This window comes from Cryptomeria japonica, chromosome 5, assembly GCF_030272615.1.
Source record: "Cryptomeria japonica chromosome 5, Sugi_1.0, whole genome shotgun sequence".
NCBI lineage: Eukaryota > Viridiplantae > Streptophyta > Pinopsida > Cupressales > Cupressaceae > Cryptomeria > Cryptomeria japonica.
Window position 1 is genome coordinate 111,342,276 of NC_081409.1, and position 14,152 is coordinate 111,356,427.

A 14,152-nucleotide genomic window follows, 5' to 3' on the forward strand; every position below is an offset into this window, starting at 1 on the left:
TTAGAGAGAGGTTTATGTGTGAACAAGTGATTTATCCTTCAATGTTGAGTTTGTGGTGAGATTGGTGTTGCAGGGCAGACATCCATGCTTAACTGGAACTGTAATCAGACATTTGGAGATGTTATTTCTTTAGTTCACTTCTTTCAGATTGTAGTCTGAATCTTATTGTAAGTCAGTTAGACTTCCCTAAGGTTTGTAGCCTTTTGGGCCATTATTATTTGAGAAGTGATCTCTAGGAAGTGTGTCTGAATGCATGTGCATTCCCCATTGTAATATTTTTACATATTACTGCAAAGTATCATCTTACTATGGGTAGGTTCCCATCGTGGTTTTTCCCTTAACCGAGTTTTCCACATCAAAATCTTGGTGTTGTGTGTTGTGCTTATCTATCTTATTACAACCTTGGCAAATGATGTTATGGGGAACCATCAAATAAAAGATATATCTTGGAAAGTACAACAAAATCCAAGTTTGATCAATGATGATTCTCTCCTATAAAATAAAGGGACTCAAATCCCCCTCCAAGAATAATTTACTTTAGAGACTCTTAAAGAAGTTCACAATCTAGAGATTGTTATTTTACCAAAAAAAATTCTTCAATTGACAAATTTTGGGCTACTTCCCTATGACTCAACCTATATGTCATCTTGTTCTTAAACTCTAATTGAAACATGATTGTACTAGGATGATCAAATTTTACATGTGTGTACCCACCTTTCTACATGCATACCCACCTTTGCATGCATACCCACCATATTGCTTGCATGCATTGTGTTTTCATACATGTATGCATGCATATGAACATATTGAATTCTTATTAAAGAGTATGCATGATCTTATAAATTACTACATGAAATAATAAAGGATAAATTTTTAAAAAGTCATAATTATCTTTACATGTATTAGATATCAATAATTTTGGCATGCAGGCTTATTATTTTAAACATCTACTACATAATGACATTGAGGATGGCAAACATCAAGTTGTGGTCTACGTCAACTATCTACTAGAGAATTTGCATGCTTGAAAGTATAATGAGGTCTACCTCCAATGGATTGTGGAGGAGATTGATAAGAGTTTAAAGATCTTTTCCCCCTATGATGTCATTTCTATTATTTTTATTGTTGCTATATAGATAGTTTTGAGAAGGTTGTTGAGATTGGTTAGTTTGACAAAAAGAATGTCTTGAAGAATGTGATAGCCTTAATAGGGTTTCCCTAAAGCTTGTAAAATTTTATTTAGCCTCAAATTTATTACTAAAATTGTAACTCTCAGATGATTCTACAAAGGGGGTAGCCATTGCGATTTGCCATCCCTCTTTATGCACTTTGATGGAAGATGATCTTTTGTATGTTGCTTATACAAGGGAACATACTATGTTGTGGGGGTTGGGTTAGGTCTTGTTTATATTATGCATGCTTATATAGTTATAAATACACATCTTTAGTACTTTACGATTGCTTGCTCTATTGTTTGGTCAAATAATCATCAAAGTTTCTATTATAGGCAATTGGAGGATAAGCTCTCTTTTAGAATTTGTAAACTCTATGTTATGAATCTATACACATTTCTGCCTTTTTAATAGCTTTTAAACCTTAATTCCAAAGAAAATTCGATTTATATTTTACTCTTAATAATTATTTGATACACTATTTAATTTTAGTCATTGTTTTCAATATGTATTATACTTTTTAACAAATATTTTTTCTATTTTACAATAATGTATATGTACTAATATGATCATTAGTGTGTGAAGGAAAGCATAACATGACAAGAGCAAATATGTGTAGGGGGGATGCTTGAAAAACTATAGGACACAAGAATAAAAGATGACAACGACAATGAAAATTACAAAGGACAATAATAGACAAAGATGATGGTGGGGCAAGCAAAAAGAAAAACCTTAGTAGGCTCTTTAATTGCTCTTAGCAATTGACATTTCCAAACCTATTTCACTAAGTTGTCAGGGTTCTTGGTCTTTGTATGTAAATTACAAAGGATTTCCTAGTACATGTTTTTGTTAAAATTTTGAGATGTTTTGCTAAACTCAAGTTTTTGGTTTTTGATTAGTGTGTCTCAAACAATGAATATAGACAATAAAGATTTGTGATAAAGATTTTATTTCATACAAGTATGAGATTCTTATAGAGTAGTCATCACTTCTCATTTCATAGTTCTAAGATATGGGTAGTGTTCTTTCGGTCTCTAACTAAGAATCTATATATTTTATCTTGATATAAGTCTAATGTAATTACAAACACATGATGATTTTTTAACAATATAAGTAGAAAGATATCTACCCCTTCTATTGAGGTTCTATCTAGTGCAACTTGAAGGTGTTTGTGATTAGATAAGATTTCAACATTGTTCAAGGAGTAGATTTTTGAGGATGACAAGTGCTTCCTTTATAGGTTCATATAAGAGTAGGAATATGAGATGTTGGACTTTTTTTTAAAAGGAAGACGAATTTGTTTATCTCTCCCTTAAGATTACTAAACCAAACTATGGGTTGTGGCAATATTTTCTTCTCCCATTCACATGTTGTATTTTTTTAATTCAAAATAATAAAATTTGCATCATGTTGATAAGTATGGAAATAATATTCTATGCTTATGGATGCAAACAAAAATCTCATTTTCTTATGGCATAGCATTGGAATGCAAATAGACTTGTATATAGTCCTGAGAGGAGATCCAAGCACTTGGATTCTATTCCTTTGTTGCAATGGAATTTATATTGTGAAGTGTGTATGGTATTTAGGGTTAATGATAGAAAAATGAGTTATTTCAACAATAATAGTAAATTTCATAAAGAATAATAGACACAATAATCCAGATCTAGAGGGGAGATACAAAGAATACTAAGATCTAAAAAATGTAACAAAAAGTGTTAGGCATCCTAGTTTCAAGGTGTTCAAAACTAACAAAGGTGGGATGGAATAAAATTAGGAGCTTTTTGTTACTACGTATCAAGTTGCCATTAGTTTCATGTCAAATTTATTCTATATACTCTAGTCGGTTATCTCTATCGAGATATTCAGTCAGTATGCACAGTCTAGTCGGTTATTGAAGGAAGTAGTCTCAAAATGTAGTATACACCGAGCTGTCTACCGAGTATCATTTCATGTCTACCGAGCAACAAGGATGACACACCCAGTTGATATACACCGAGTGAAACATGCTACCAGATTCATTGAACCTAGACATACATATGAAAACATGTTACAAGATCGAGGCACATCTAACCGTTATTACATTGGAAATTGCACTTAAAGATTGTGTATGATTTTGAGGTCATCTAACCAATGAAATAATTTGCATGGTTATTCATTCGATAAATCATATTTATAAGATCAAAGAAATGAATGGATCACCATCATAAGAGATCTATTTATACAACATGAGTTAAGAATTAAAAAGTGTGTGTGTGCATGAGTGTAAGAAGACTATTACAGAGACACAGAGGTCACCGAGAAGGTTTTCAGAGAACAGTCAAAGAATAGAGTAAACAGAAGGGTTTACCGAGTTACTATATGGGTATGGTATGAGCAAGGTAACTTATTCTGAGCACATAAAATCTACTATAACATTCCAGATGCAAAGTTGCAGATATTTGTAATGATTTTATTATAATATTTTGAAGTTGTAAGAGAAACCTTTAACAGGGTAAAAGACTCTAATCAAGTCTATAAATTGTAAAGCCTCTAACCAGGTGCAGCATTTAGATGAAGTGTTGTGAAATCCTTTAACAAGGTAGATCTAATAGATCTTGTTACTCCTAACAGGGTAAGCTATCAGAAATAGCTAAACATGTAGCTCTAACCAATCACTCTTTATTATTGCAGTAGTGAAGTTGTGGGTGCCATCCCCACCACAGTTTTTCTCTCTAACCAAGAGTTTCTGCGTAACCAAAATATATGTGTTATGGAGTGAATCATGTATGATTGTTATCTATTTGTTTTAGCTTTATATTATGTTACTGCACTATTCGGTTTATCCATAATAGTAAATTTATTATTGAAGAAAAGTTTTGGAGTACTGATTCACCCCTCCCCTCTCAGTGCATTAGCTTTCCATATTGGGCGTAACAATTGGTATCAGAGCTTGAATCTTGGGAAAGGGTTTAACTGCCTAAAGAGAAAGATCTTATCAATGGAAGGCTATAAACAATCTCGGAGGATTGTATATCTACAAGAAGAACTGGATCATGCTAATCAAGTAATTGTAGACATGCAAAGACAAATGCAAAAATCTCTAAAAGTAAGAAGAAGATTATTTGATGATTTGCAGGACTCTCAAGAGTTAGTGGAAAAAATTGAGACATCATCTGAGAACAGTATATCTAAAGAAACTAAAGAAATGATTGGAGTATTGAAAGAAAAGAACAAAGCACTGGCTGATCAACTAAAAGCAATGAAAAGAGAACATGAACATTTCAGCACACAGATGACTGAAAATCTTGATGCATTGAGGACAACCAAGGATAAAGTAAGAGATCTAGAAAGAGAGAAACAACAACTTGAAGTCTTAGTATCTAATAAGAATGATGAAATCACAAGGTTGACTAGAATTCAACAAAACCTGTCAGATCAACTAGGTTATGCATATCATGAAGCAATTCTAAAAAATGATGAGAATCAAGCATTGAAACTTAAAGTATCAAGGTTGACCGATGAACTTGAAATAGAGAAGAAATCCAAAGAAACACTCAAGAAGAGTTATGAAGCATCAAAGATGTTGGATGAGCAATTGAATACAAGAAGACCCAACAAAGATGCAGGACTCGGTTACAAAGGAAAAGACTCTACCGGGAAGGGAATTCATACTACCGAGAGAGGAGACTCATCAAAGCAAGCTGGAAACAAGAATAACATCAAAAAAAAGAAGCCTATTTGCAACTACTGTGGAAATCAAGGTGACACTACCAACATGTGCCAAATCAAAAAAGGTAAGCAACCGAATGTCACTAAGTCCAAAGGTTATTGTTACAATTGCAATAAATATGGTCACACATCTAATCAATGTAGGACAAAGTCTGTTAAAAATTATCAGAAGGCAAAATTCAAAGGGTTTTGTAAAAACTGCAATAGATATGGACATAGTACCGAGAAGTGTTGGCTTAAGCAAAAGAACTATATGTGGTCTACACACCGAGAAAATGCTAGAGGTTACCGAACAAACACAAATCCTTACCGACAATACTCTACAGTACCATAGGATTACAATACAAGGATATGGTGTGAATGTTGTGGAAGATATGGACATATAAGTGCCAACTGCTTTATAAGGTTTGGAATGAACAACCGAAAATCATGGAGAAATCCTGGTATGGCATGTTTTCATTGTCACAAAGTTGGACACTTAGCTAGAGATTGCAAAGATCAACCTAGAAAAGACGCTGAAGAAATAAAAGACAAATTAAAGATGATTTGGAAAAAGAAGGAAATTGTGTCAAATGAAGAAAGCACCTTACCTACTGAGTTAGGTGCACCTATTCCAAATTAATCGGTAAAGGTATGAAGGGACTGCATTCTCTCAAGGTTAAAATCTTAACAGTTCCTATTTTATCATGTACTTAATTCAGATATACATAATTAAGATGTATTAGTATGTTTGAAATTATATCAAAGTCTTTTGAAGCACTATACAGGAAAACTGTCAAGTCAGTGAATACAGGAAATTTGTCTAGTCGGTAAATGAAGGAAGTTTGGTTACTCGGTTAAAATGGAAAAAGGAGAGTAAATCGGTTAAAGAGGAACCGAGTGCATTTAATGTTTTTGACCTAACCCGCACAGAGCTCGATAAGGCATATGGTGTACTTAAAAGCATTTTCATGGTCATTTACACTTACCAAGTTTTTGAGAGAGCAGAACAAAGCGAATCCAAGGTGATCAAACCTCCTACAAAGCAAATTCAAGGTATTTACATCAATCTCAATGCATTGTTAAGCTGGTTTACCGATCTTATCTAGTTGCCATTATCTGCTAAGTATAAAGCGACAGTCGTTTGAAAATCCTGAAACCCTAAGGATCCTTTGTTAGCTTTTATCTGAAATATACAATGGCGCCCAAGATCCAAGATCCCATAGTTGTCAAGAATGTAGAGAAGCCCTCACTAAAATACTCTTTGACTCCCAAAGTTGCATCTGAACCGGATGACAAAACTACCTTTTTACTCATCCCAGATAGAGTGTTGTTAGTCGAGGATGTGAGATTCTTCACCAAATGTCATGTTGAAGAACTTGGTCATGTTGAAATTAAAGATAGCTATGATGAACTGTGCACAGATAGTAAATTGAATAGCAAGTATGAACACATCAAGATCAAGGGATTAACTGAAGCCCTAACCTATCCCCGTGTGTTCAAACCCTAGTTGGTTAAGTTTGTTCTAAGTAGAGTTCATGATGATTTCATGTGGCTAGAAGAGCAACCATTTAAGATTACCAAGGAAATCATTCATCTGATTACTAGTTACCCCATTTATGATCATGCCCAAGCCTAAAAGATGATATCACAGAAGGAATTGATCAGTTTAACCGGAGTGGAATCAGACTGTAGAGGATTGAAACTAAATAATGTCACAGATGAAGAACTAAAATTTTCCATTAGAGTAATGGGTTACTGTTTCTTCCAATCGGCAAGGGAAAACAGTGTACCCTATGTAGTAGTAGACCTGGCCTACAAAATTGTGAAAAAGGGAATGAAAATTGACCTATGTGAGGTGTTGCTGAAGAACCTATTTGAAAATTTGAACACCATCAAGAAGCCGAAGAAAAACAACTCAACTAATACACTAAAGTTTCGATCATTACTGGTATGCATGTTTTTCTATTTTGAAAAATTATTTCCATTAGTCAATAAAGTTGTTTGGGAACTACACCATCCAATCACCCATTAGATAAATGATTTCATCAAGAAGTTAGGTGATAATTTCAATGATATTATGGATGACTACTTTAGTAAATTTTAGGAGAAAATGCATAACAAATATAGGATTCCACCCTAGCTAGAGGAGAAATACAAAAATGATATATGTTTTGAAGTTGACACCGATTACTGTTATGTGAATGTTGTGGAACTGAGGACTCAATCTTTGTCACCGATGGGTTACGAGATTGACTTTAAGATCACACAACAGCAAATTGATGCATTTCTCTCATTACTGAGACATGCTACTGAGCTAAGGTATGGAACCTATGAGGAAGTAAAGGAAAAGGTAAAAATGACCATTGTAGTACCCAAAGCTACAAGAAAGGCAACAAAAATGATAAAGGCATTGTCAGGGAAATTCGGAGAAGACTCTTCCTCTACACCTGTCAAAAGCACCATTGCCATTACCAAAGAGGAATCTAAAGCCCAAGAGGCAGTAATAACACTAAGCATTGAATTGCCTAAGGGAAAAGTGTTGAAGAGAAAGAAACGAGACACATCAAAGGCCTCATCGACTCCACCTCCAAAGCGAGCATCTGCAGCCTCACCGAGTAAGAAAACAAAAAGTGTTACTGCTCCCAAGGTAACAAAGACATATAAGAAATCTACTCGCAGACTCATTTTGGCAAAAGAGTCTAGTGATATCGAATCAGAGGATCCAAGCAAATTCTAGATTGTCAAGAGCAAGAAGGTAAATATACATAGTGTTGAAAACTTCTGTGCTAATCTGAAAGAATATGGAGGATTTGGATCATTTATATATGTCAAGTATGAAACCAGGAATAATGATGAGAAGAGACAAATTGAAGAAGTTGTCATCTGCACACTTCTAAAATTCTGGTTAGCTCCATTGGAACTAGCTAAGTCTCTTTCGAATGAACTTTACTTGCATATTGATAATAGGTGGAAGTATGTAATGGACTCGGAGAAATAGATCAGAGAGAGAAGTTTGGTTCATCTCTTTCCTGACATGTCAGTAGCTGAAATTAAAGAACATCTAACAACCTACAACTCAAAGTTTCTTGTCAAACAAAGAGCCTTAAAACTGATGAATGGGCTATACATTGAAGTTGAAAATGAGACAAAAGCAAAGTGGCAGGAAATCTTTAAAATCAAGGATGTCGGTGAGCAAGCTATAGTTGAAATTATTGATGTCACTAAGCAAGATCCTGATGTTACCGAGAAAGACCCTACTGATACCATTCAAATAGATGAAGATGTCATGGATACAGAGGCACCGGAATAGGAAATGATAGAAGGCAATGCATATGCAAAACTTGTATCTAGTGAATCAGTCTTGGAACAAGTTCAGCCTTATCCACCGGTCAAGTAACCTGTCTCAACCGAAACCCCTCATGACACGGAGCAAGGCACCAAAGGTCACAAGTCTACAACAGGAGAAGGTACTACCCAAGAACAGACATCTCGAGCACCTTCTAGCACTACGAATGTTGAAACTGAGACACCAAGTACCGAGACACCAAAGGACTCTATAGAGGCTAAAGAAACCAATCAAAGTGTTGCCTCTACCAAGCAACCTACCGAGGGTCATCAAGCCTCACAAGCCCTTGTCTTAGTTCCATTGGTGAAAGGTAAAGAAAAGAAGATGAAAAAGCATAGTTTTAAAGTTGATTTGTCAAAACCAATAGTGTTGCCCAATGTTGATATATCAAAATTAAAGGGGCAAGCACTCATTGATTTTGGTGAACTATGCAAAGCAAAGGCCAAACAAGAGAAGCAAATGGCCATTTAAAAGAAAAATAAAGTACTTCAGAAGGTGAAAGCACTCTTAATAGATATGCTACCTAAAGCTATAGTATCCACTGATGCAGCCATTCACATTCAACTGGATGAACTCCTAACAAAAATAGAGACATCTGGAGTAGATGCATCAGAGTATTTGAGCAAGCTAAAAGACAAAGAGCTCACTGCAAAAATGATAGAAGAGGTACAGAAAACTATAGCTATTGGCAAAGATAAACTTGTCAAATTTATTGCCGAGTTGACTCCTCAACTCAAGCACATTCTTTATTTATTTCAGAAAATCTACACATTTTCTTTATTCATTAAAGACATTAAGAATAAAATAGAAGCAATTGAGAAAGAGATCACCGATCTCTCAAGCAAGTTGACCACAGAGCCAAATTCAATTCAGAATTTTTATACAAAGCTACAATAGCTCATGGCTCAACAATTGGACCTAAGAAATGAAGAACACAAGATCTAGATGGACATAATGACACTTCAAACATTATTCCTTCCTCATCTTTCATCCATCCAAGAACAGATCAACCGAGCCACCTCCTTATCTACTACACAAGAAGGAAGCACTCTAGATGGCTTAATATCATTACTGGCTGATATTCAAGCACATAATTCTTTAATGGACAATGTAAAGAATGCCCTCTCTGTTGCTCTCATCGAAGCCTGGACCAAGTACAAATCCATTTTTGACCAGTTACCACCCTCAAATGGTAATTAAGTTTTGATGTTTGTCAAAAAGGGGGAGTAATATGTTATAGTATTAGAGGAGTGATACAGTATTGGGAAGTGTAGCATAAATCAAACAAAAGGAGTATAGTATACAGGGGGAGTATACCGAGCAGAGCAAGCAGAGTATCCAAGAGCAGTGCACCGAGCAATATATAGTACAGTAAGCAAAGCACATAGAATAGATCACCAAGCATGCAAAATCAAAGTTTTGTACAGTATATCGATACGGGGAGTATATCTGGATATATTATATTATTGACTATTATATATACTGTCAGCATAGTCAAATTTTGCAAGTATATAGATTATTGAGTTATAACTTTGAAAGTAGTTTTTGTTAAACATCTCAACTAATGTCAAAAGAGGAGATTGTTACTACATATCAAGTTGCCATTAGTTTCATGTCAAAGTTATTCTATATACTCTAGTCGGTTATCTCTACCGAGATATTCAGTCGGTATGCACAGTCTAGTCGGTTATTGAAGGAAGTAGTCTCAAAATGTAGCATACACTGAGCTGTCTACCGAGTATCATTTCATGTCTATCGAGCAACAAAGATGACACACCGAGTTGATATACACTGAGTGAAACATGTTACCAGATTCATTGAACCTAGACATACATATGAAAATGTGTTACAAGATCGAGGCACATCTAACTGTTATCACATTGGAAATTGCACTTAAAGATTGTGTATGATTTTGAGGTCATCTAACCAATGAAATAATTTGCATGGTTATTCATTCAATAAATCATATTTGTAAGATCGAAGCAATGAATGGATCACCGTCATAAGAGATCTATTTATACAACATGAGTTAAGAATTAAAAAGTGTGTGTGTGTGTGCATGAGTGTAAGAAGACTATTACAGAGACACAGAGGTCACCGAGAAGGTTTTCAGAGAATAGTCGAAGAACAGAGCAAATAGAAGGGTTTACCGAGTTAATATATGGGTTACCAAGGTATGCTATAAGCAAGGTAACTTATTCTAAGTACATAGAATCTGCTATAACATTCCAGATGTAAAGTTGCAAAAATTTGTAATGATTTTATTGTAATATTTTGAATTTGTAAGAGAAACCTTTAACAAGGTAAAAGACTCTAATCAAGTCTATAAATTGTAAAGCCTCTAACTAGGTGAAGCATTTAGATGAAGTGTTGTGAAATCCTTTAGCAAGGTAGATCTAACAAATCTTGTTACTCCTAATAGGGTAAGCTATCAGAAATAGCTAAACATGTAGCTCTAATCGAGCACTCTTTATTATTGCAGTAGTGAAGTTGTGGGTGCCATCCCCACCATAGTTTTTCTCTCTAACCAAGAGTTTATGCGTAACCAAAATATATGTGTTATGGAGTGAATCATGTATGATTGTTATCTATTTGTTTTAGCTTTATATTATGTTACTACACTATTCAGTTTATCCATAACAGTAAAGTTATTATTGAAGAAAAGTTTTGGAGTACTGATTCACCCTTCCCCTCTCAGTACATTAGCTTTCCATATTGGGCCTAACACTTTTGTCTCCCATAAGTTCAACCTAGAACAACAAGACATGGGTGTCCAGGGAAATACTCCAAGCATTTCTACCTTTTTGAAGTTTTTTCCAGCTTGTAACAATATGTTTTACACTCTCGTACAACTTTTGATGTCAAATCTAAACTCTCATACACACAAAATGGGTAAGAAGGCATGTGATGTATTATAGGGTCTTTCCTAAGTCAAATCCTATTTCGGTTTTCCCATCTCCACAATATCTATGTTGAGAGAAAAAGAGTACATGTCCTAGGTAGGATATAGGCTAAACAATAATGGAAATGTTGAATCTTGACAAATGTTACCTCAAGCATGAAACCCTTGGTGTAGAATCTAACACAATCCTTGATATTGATAAAATAAATTTCAGCCACATGTTAGTGCATGCTTTTGTCATGGAGAAACATGTAATGTATTTGATCATTGTTGTTGTAGAAAATTTGTATGCTTGAATGCCTTTCTCTTAGAATGTAGATCTATGATCGAATCGCATAACTGAATATGCTTGTAAATAAATTAAGAAAACTTAGTATATAGGAGTTTAAAATAAGAGAGGGAGTTGTATCTATATGCAAATTATACCTTTTTAGAATTAAGTTTTGGGGAAGGCTAACAATAGTAGGTAAATTCTTGCTATTTACAAAGCCGACATTTGTTCTTTAAAATTTGATTTCAATTTGTCTGCAAACAAAGGCACCTAACACCCTAGTCATGAAAAAATGAGTCATAAAAAGATCATGAATAGGGTAATGCACCAATTTCATGGAAATAATCCTAAAATTAAGCACAATCAACCTTAAATTAGACACATTTGCCAAAATGGGTGCAAACCTAGTGTGAAATTATAAAGGTATATAATTTACAACACTACACATGTACATAGAGAGGGAGGAAGGTTAGCATGCCATTTTCTTAAAGATCTAATAAATCACCTTCAAAACCTCTTTAACATGACAATTGCACACTAAATACCATTAGTAGTAGATACTATGAGGATGGGGAGTTCATGAGAGTAGGAATATGAGTTTTTAGAAAAAAAAATTGGAAGGGAGATGGCTTTGTTTACCTCTCGCTTAAAATCACTAAACCAAATTATGGGTTGTTAGACAAGAAAAAGGAAGGGGAAAAAAAAAGTAGAAAAAATATGGATGAAACTTCAAGATCTAGTTGATGATGGCACATAAAGGATGGTGGATGTTCTCCTTTCCAAAAGCAAGAGGAATTGAATTTCAAAATAGTCACAAGGCAATAAGACTTTGATAGGAATTTCATAGTTCGATATCATATTGGAGTTTGAGACTTTGTATATTTTCTTTGCATTTAGATTTTTATCTCATTTATTTTTCTTCAAGTAGTCTATGGGTTTGAAGATTATTATTTTCTGTTTGTCTTTGAAATTTGTAAAATGGAGTGGGCCCTTGTCTCACACTTAACATAATCAAAAAAATTATAATATGTATACTATTATGACCTATTTGCAACTATAGACTTTATCATTCATACTATTATACATTATAAATTGATATACTATTAAAAAGACCAAAACAAATCCCATTCAAAATTACATTTGTCCAGTCAAATCTAATCAACACAACAATGACATGACAAACTATGGTTAGTGAGAGTTTCATTGAACCCTATTCAATTAAAGTGTCTTGAGGGTATTTTATAAAAGAAGGGTTAGGCTAACTATTTTTGGTACTTTTGCAAGTCAACTAAATGAGATACCATGTTGAGGTTGTGTACTTGGAGGTAGAAGTGAAATTTATTCCCACCTATTTGGTGCCAACCAAAGAAGAAAGTGAGAAATTTTGATCGATTTTAGTGTGTTTTCATTAAGGACATGTATATTTGGAACTAGATCCAACTTCTTCTTGATTAAATATGGGTTTACTTAAATTATGTTTGATCAAACATATTTTGGTTAATGGTGCTTTGATAAAACTTATTATATTAGGATAGCCGGTGAACAACTGAGAGAGGGGTGAATCAGTTGTTAACAGATTATAACTTTTAATCCACTCAATAACCTTTAAATAGATCAAGTACCGATAAAGCACATACAGATGTCAATAGAAACAGATACCGGTAAACAATACAACTTAACAATTAAACAGATAATCAATCCAAAGCAACCATACCACATAACACCATGATTTGTACGTGGAAAACTTAGAAAGGGAAAAACCACGGTGGGAAGCCTACCCATAGTCATATGATACTTCTACAAAATGTATGTGATACAATGAGGGGCCTGCACATGCAGGAAGGCACACTGCCTAGAGCATACTGCTCATTACAAAGTCTCACTGACTATAGAGAGACTACAACCATCTCAAGATAAATAGACAACAATCCAATAGAGTGAACTACCAAAGATAGCATCTACCATGCCTGATTATAGTCACGGTTAAGCTCAATATCGAAGGCCTTTGACCTTGTATACACATAAAAATTGTCTATGAGCAATTAAATAAATATTTTATATTTATTTAATATTTATTCTTCTATTAAATAGTTAATTTGAAAAGATTAATTTATTTAATTCATTTCGTGTCTTTCTATTAATTAATTTAATTGAAATGTTTTATTAATTAATTCACCTATCTTATTCCTCTAATTAATTAAATATCTAATATTTAATTATTCTTCTGATCAATTAATTAAATATCCAATATTTAATTATCTCCTCCAATCATTTGAATATCTAATATCTAATGATTATTCTTCTATCCTATAGTCTCAAATATTAAATAATTTTTAAATTATTTAATCTCTTTTCCAACTCATTCTTCTATCTCCACTTCATCTTTCCTTTGCCAACTCATCAAACATGTGGCTAAAGATATTAATTCATCATTTATCTTCAACCTCCAAATTTAATGAAATATTGTGTACATACACATATTTTATAACCTTCTTCTATATTTCTCCAACATCCCTACATCTTAGGAAGGACTTGAGTCCACTTGTCCTCTCATGCCTAAATTTTCTCCAACCATCCCTAGATTCCCTCAGTCAGCAACCCAGTCAAGGTGAGATGAGTGACGCTTGTCTTCTCCTTCCCCCTTTCTCTCAACCTTTACCTTTGCTCACAGCCATCCAAATCTACAGATCTGATCATGATCGTTGATCCCAGCCACATCATCTTATCCTCTCAGGGTCTATAAAATCAAAAGTTTGAGTTGAGAGAGG